The 7163-nt window shown below is 44.4% G+C and overlaps 1 non-coding gene across 1 annotated transcript; it reads left to right on the top strand.

Annotated features, from left to right (window-relative positions):
* The first annotated feature begins 280 nt into the window (after positions 1-280).
* Positions 281-362, top strand: TRNAL-UAG (transfer RNA leucine (anticodon UAG)). The gene has a single exon. It is a non-coding gene; the product is annotated as a tRNA-Leu (tRNA).
* The last annotated feature ends 6801 nt before the right edge of the window (positions 363-7163 follow it).

Genomic DNA, 7163 nt, shown 5'->3' with positions numbered 1-7163 from the left:
CCCACATTTCTGTCGATGTCCCTGCTCTCAAATGTTGTGTTTGTGTCCTTCCCCTTCTCTCCTCCAAAACAGAGATGACGCTGTCAACCAGCCGGAAGTACGGATGATAAAACTGTACCAAAAGCAGCGCCACCTGTGGAATAAAGTAAAACGTGCAAGTTATTTAAACGTATATATGTTCAGTCATTGTGGGGTTTATTATAATAAAATACCATATTTTACAGTTGTGTAATTATTACTCCATTTCCTATAGGTAGCTGGCGAGGGCTATATGTTATCAGGTAGCGTGGCCGAGCGGTCTAAGGCGCTGGATTTAGGCTCCAGTCTCTTCGGAGGCGTGGGTTCGAATCCCACCGCTGCCAGGATTGTTTTTGGCATTAATTAAACCGTTAATTAATTTAAAATTTGTGGTTATTATTATAGTTGTGTTTATTTTATATTAATCTTTTATTACTATTTTAATAGCCGAAGCTATCGCATAATTTCCTTTGATATTGAATAAAATAGGTTTTCCCGTCTGATGTATCATCGTGTGCGAGTCGCATTTTAACCAGGCGGAGAACGGTGCATCTGCGGGCGGGTCTCAAGTCTCAACCCCGAAGGCCGAAACTCGCGGCGCCGTGCGAGATCGGAACGTACGCGCTGCGCATGACAATGACGTCGTCGAGCGAGAGCACGTGGTCCGCGGCGGGTTGTGAGCCGAGGCACGTGGCGACTTTCCCGCGCTTGCACCGTGGGCTGTTTGTGCGGTTGGAGAAGTCAATGTCGGGAGTGAACGAGTCGACGATTATTTCTGCCGATGGAATATTAAATATTGTTCGTTTCCAGGTCCAAGTCAAACCGAGAATCCCTTGTCGATTTCATGAGTTCTTTCATTATGTCCAATTGAATCGAGTTTCGTGTTTGATTTAATGAGTACATTTGTTTTCTCTTAACACGTATTCATCGCTGTTTTCTTGAATAAAAACTTTGATGCGAAAATTCCATCCCGGACCCGTATTTCTCCGCTCCCCCAAAATCCATGCTGGCACTCACGTGACCCTTGACGTCATCCCGGGAACGCTTTAACATGCGGAAGTGTGTCGCGGGAGATCTGCATTGAAGCTGTGCTTGCTCTGCAACAGTGATTTCGTCTTCCACAAAAGAACGAATCAATGAAATGTCGAATTCCCTCGTGAACGATTTACTTTTTATCATCTAATGTTCGCTAATCCAAAGGATAGTTCGTATACGAACGATTTAGAGTGTTTTAACAGCTTTGATGAGGCCTCATAACCCTGCAGTTACCTCTTTCATCACACCCTGGTGGTGGTGCTTTGTATGCAGTCTATGGATGCTTAGTTGCATCATTTTCTGAGGGCGCAGCTTTGCAGCTGATGCAGTGCCCCTATTACCAGTAAGCTGGTACTCATTTTGCAGACCTCGGAAGGATGACAGGTGATGTATGATGTAAATGACAGGATGACCAGCCGTAAAACATTGCTTCAAAAAGGGACCATGGTGCCCGAAAAAGGCCAACTCCTGCTCTGCGGGGGGAAATGGCCTCCAAAGGTGGTTCTTCATGTTTTTTTTTGCACCAAAGAACAATAATAAACTTAGTTGTTTGTTGCAGGTATCGTTTTTCAAAATGTTCCCAGGCTGTTCTGCACCACTCTGTGTGTATATATAGATGTGTGTGTGCCAGTGTGTCTCCTCCATAACCCCAAAATCATGAAACCTATTGCCCTGAAACTTTGTATGCATAATAAGGGACCTCCAGGGGAGTGCATTCATGAAAACGAGGTATTTGGGAAAATTTAAACACACCTTTTGAAGATCATTAACTCATCTCATCATGAAAAAACAAAAACAGGCTAACACATGGTCAACCAACGTTCACCTCGCGGTGGACTTAATTCGCCATTTTGTTTCGGCCGAATCAAAAATGCGGCAACAGGTCGCAACAGTTTCTCTATAATAAAACTTCCTACCTACGAATCTCTGTATACCTCACTGATTGCTGATCTTCTTACTTATAAATCCCTGTATACATCACTGATTGCTGATCTCCGTACCTATGAATCACTGTATACATCACTGATTGCTGATCTTCCTACCTACGAATCTCTGTATACATCACTGATTGCTGATCTTCCTACCTATGAATCGCTGTATACATCACTGATTGCTGATCTTCCTACCTACGAATCGCTGTATACATCACTGATCTTCCTACTTACGAATCGATGTATACATCACTGATTGCTGATCTTCCTACCTATGAATCTATGTATACATCACTGATCTTCCTACCTACGAATCGCTGTATACATCACTGATCTTCCTCCCTATGAATCGCTGTATACATCACTGATCTTCCTACCTACGAATCGCTGTATACATCACTGATGTTCCTTTCTACGAATCGCTGTATACATCACTGATCTTCCTACCTACGAATCGCTGTATACATCACTGATTGCTGATCTTCCTACCTATGAATCTATGTATACATCACTGATTGCTGATCTTCCTACCTATGAATTGCTGTATACATCACTGATTGCTGATCTTCGTACCTATGAATCTCTGTATACATCACTGATTGCTGATCTTCGTCCCTATGAATCTCTGTATACATCACTGATTGCTGATCTTCCTACCTACGAATCTCTGTGTACATCACTGATCTTCCTACCTACGAATCTCTGTATACATCACTGATTGCTGATCTTCGTCCGTATGAATTGCTGTATAAATCACTGATTGCTGATCTTCGTACATATGAATCTCTGTATACATCACTGATTGCCGATCTTCGTACGTATGAATTGCTGTAATGCATCACTGATTGCTGATCTTCGTCCCTATGAATCTCTGTATACATCACTGATTGCTGATCTTCGTACCTATGAATCTCTGTATACATCACTGATTGCTGATCTTCGTCCCTATGAATCTCTGTATACATCACTGATTGCTGATCTTCGTACCTATGAATCTCTGTATACATCACTGATTGCTGATCTTCGTCCCTATGAATCTCTGTATACATCACTGATTGCTAATCTTCGTACCTATGAATCTCTGTATACATCACTGATTGCTGATCTTCGTACCTATGAATCTCTGTATACATCACTGATTGCTGATCTTCGTCCCTATGAATCTCTGTATACATCACTGATTGCTGATCTTCGTACCTATGAATCTCTGTATACATCACTGATTGCTGATCTTCGTACCTATGAATCTCTGTATACATCACTGATTGCTGATCTTCGTCCCTATGAATCTCTGTATACATCACTGATTGCTGATCTTCGTACCTATGAATCTCTGTATACATCACTGATTGCTGATCTTCGTCCCTATGAATCTCTGTATACATCACTGATTGCTGATCTTCGTCCGTATGAATTGCTGCATACATCGCTAATCACTTGCCACGCCAGTCATTCCACATCAACCGTTTTGTCGGAGTGCTTGAAAGTGAATTCAAACGCAAATTTTTTTTTAACCATTGAGAATCATTAATCACGGTCAAATTCGAGTGGTGGTTTTTTTGAAACTTTTTTTGCCCATGAGACTGTCGAAAATAGCCCGAGTGCCGAATTTCGATATTGTAAGTGACGTCACACCATTAATCCACCCTGATCCAAATGGTGGATTTACATAGAGAAACAGTGAATTCCAAGCTCGGATTCCGATGCTGATTCCTCCAACATCAGCAACTCTGAAGGTTCGCTCCCCCTCCCTCCCTCCTTGCTCCACTCTCTCTCTCTCTCCCCTTCCCCCTCCTTGCTACACTCTCTCTTCCTCCCTCTCCTCTTCCCCCTCCTTGCTCCACTCTCTCTCTCTCCCTCACTCTCCCCTTCCCCCTCCTTGCTCCACTCTCTCCCTCCCTCTCCCCTTCGCCCTCCTTGCTCCACTCTCTCTCCCTCCCTCTCCCCTTCCCCCTCCTTGCTCCACTCTCTCTCTCTCTCCCTCTCCCCCTCCTTGCTACACTCTCTCTTCCTCCCTCTCCCCTTGCCCCTCCTTGCTCCACTCTCTCTCTCTCCCTCACTCTCCCCTTTCCCCTCCTTGCTCCACTCTCTCCCTCCCTCTCCCCTTACCCCTCCTTGCTCCACTCTCTCCCTCCCTCTCCCCTTCCTCCTCCTCCTCCTTGCTCCACTCTCTCTCTCTCTCTCTCTCTCTCTCCCTCTCTCTCTCCTCCCCCCTCCTTGCTCAACTCTCTCTCCCATCTCTTTCTTTCTCCACCTCCTCCTAATATTCTCGTCAGTGAAGCAACGGGTTGCATTTTCTTGTATTATATGTGATTATTGATGTAAGAATGCTCTTCCGCTTTGATGAGTGGGAGGAGGGGAGAGGGGGAGGAGTACAGTTGAAAACCTGGGGTGGTAGGGGAGGGGGAGTTGTGGTGTGTTGGAGGTTTGAAGGCTTAGAGTGGGGAGGGGAGATTGAAGCCTTCGGTTTGGGAATGGAAGCTTGAGGCCTTGGGGTTTGGGAGAGGGGGTTCATGTCTTGGGGTTTGGGAGAGGGGGTTCATGTTTTGGGTTTTTTGGGAGGGGGGTTGAGGACTCGGGGTTTGGGATGTGGGAGGGAAGCGTTGAAGACTTGAAGTCACATTTTACATTGTGCGTATGTTCCGTGGGCCCCGCTCGTATTCTTTATGGCAAAATATCCTTTTATACACACCCAAATGATCCCTCAACCGCTCGTGAAGCATTGCACAACCATGACGATGATGATACAATTTCAAGCAAGAAAGAGCAAGCAGATAAACTAATAAATCAGGATATAACGTCAGAAAAACAACGTTGCCAATGAACAAGAAACACGAGAACGTTGAAGCGCATCAAATGGACCACCATAACTCCCATAGAAAGGCCATGTTCATTCCCATACTGAAACCCAACAAAGTTCCCTCAAAACCCAGCCTCATACAGACCGATTTCCCTCTTTTGTACACCATCCAAGATGATGTAAAGATTAATTTTCAATGATATAAACCTTCACATCCCCCCTAGCGATCTCCCACCATGGTTTCCATCCTCTCCATACTCACATAAATAATGGTGAACGGCTTTAATCACAAAATGAACAAATTACACCTGCCTGGTCTAACCTGCAGGGGGCACTGCATCAGCAGCACAGAGGATGCCAGCCACGTGCTGCATGGGAAATAATGCTCCACCTCGTCCGTCCTTTTATTACTTGTAATGAACATTTTAATTTTTATTACCCACTATACCTTCAGGCAGAGAATCCGACACTGCAGACATCCCGCATAGTGAACATTTAACCTGGACTCCATTGTGGAGCTTGTAGGGATGAGACTGAGAGGTGGGGCAATCTTGCCCCCCCCCCCTCCACATTCGCAAATTGCTCCCTTCACCTCGATCTACGTTTGACCTTCTCTCTATTTCAAACATGCTCACACTTCTCATCAAAAAAATTTATGAACCCAAGGAAATCGAGGGCAGAGCCATTCATAGTTTAAAGCGACAATGATATGCCTGATCAGGATTGAGGATTATATGGAGCATTCTCCAATCAACAGTTAACGATTTCTGAAATTCTCCGCATGCCGTATTCAATTGGTATTCATTGCTAAATTATTGTCCACTTTAAAAATGGGAAATTTACACAAGATGTCAAAAAATTTGATGAGAGCTCCATAGATGTGTATATTAAATTTAACGTAATATAATTGTACTTAAAATACTGTTACGTTTGTTGGGGGTAGGCAGTGATTACCTTCGTCCAGGTATAATTGTCTCGGTAGTGTGCTCCGATTGTCGTGAAGAAGAAGAAGCCACATGTAATAGGTAGGAAATTCGTTAGACCGGATATCGTGGAAGAGCGTATCTTGGTCCCCATGCGAGGGGTGGGGTTTGTTAATTAGCGAGGGATTATGGGTAGATTAATCGCCTGTATGTAATGGCCTCAGTTATTTTTTTCCTCTATTCCTTATGACATGCAGTACACACACAATAAATAAATCGTGCATTAATAACCCTGAATAAAAACCAACTGGAAGCAGGACATTGAGCACTAGCGTGGATAACATCGACCTGGTGAGCCCAGAGGCACAAAAGGTCTGTGAAGCCACGCCCCGAAGAGCAGTGATTGGTCCGGGATTTGATTGGCGCAACGACTGGTAAGATGGGGACTCGCTGATAGGAGAGGACACGGAGACGTCGTGGGATGACGTGGGAGCCTCGAGTACAAAACAATTAGAATGGTGGACATTTTCTCTCTCGGGTTCTGGATCTGGTGGTGAACGGTCGTGTCCCGACATCGTTCTTCTTCTTTCATTCTCGAGTCCTGGCTTTTGACAACGAACGGTCGAGGCTCTGGACTTCCTCGCATCGTCTGGCTGTGGTGTTGTTGTTGGGGAACACGATCGTGAGGTTAAGCGTGGCTGGAAGAGCAAGCTGTGCGTGAAGGCCTACTGCGCACCAACGAGCACGTTTTCGCATGCAAGGACGTAAAGGCCTCAGACGATCTTTGACGATTCCTGACGAGATTCAAGAGCAGTTTAGAGCTAAGTGCCACAAATCAACCTAATTCTTTTCCAGTTATTTTTTCCCTTGTGTTGTAAGCGAGTCTGTGTGGGGGCGCTCCAATTAGGAATTTAGTTTTACCGTATTTTATTTTGTCACCGGCATTTTCTTCAATAAAGCCGGTATTTTTGTACAGTTTAATTCCGTGTTGTTCGAGTTAATTTATCCAGCTGTGAAGACGTCGGGTGGACTCATGCACGTAAGCGCCTCCGGCTTCTCCCCCACTTGCTCCCCGTGCGTATAACGAAGGTCCGCCATTGAATTGAACACCTCGGAGTTAAAGCTCGTTTGGTCATCCGTGTCACCTTGCTGTGTCCACCAAAGGGCAGGCACATGACAATACTTTTAAAAGGCACAAAACATCAATAATAAATAAACGCGATGCAGGAAAAACCCTATTTGAAGCACTAAACATATAATAAGAAAAATAAAAAGAAACATTTACGCATGGAATGCACACATGTTCACACACATCTAATATAGACTAGATGGATTTATGGGAAAAGGCCATGTATAAGCTTCTAGGTGCATTTTGGGGTAAAAGTTGTAAAGTTAAAGTAAAAGAGCTGCATGTATATACATGATATATAAATGCTTCTTCAAAGAAATTGTCCA

Source organism: Myxine glutinosa, chromosome 1 (assembly GCF_964187855.1).
Source record: "Myxine glutinosa chromosome 1, kmMyxGlut1.1, whole genome shotgun sequence".
In the NCBI taxonomy this organism is placed as follows: Eukaryota; Metazoa; Chordata; class Myxini; order Myxiniformes; family Myxinidae; genus Myxine; species Myxine glutinosa.
The sequence above is the reverse complement of the archived record's forward strand: the minus strand, read 5'-3'. Positions and strand labels throughout refer to the sequence as shown.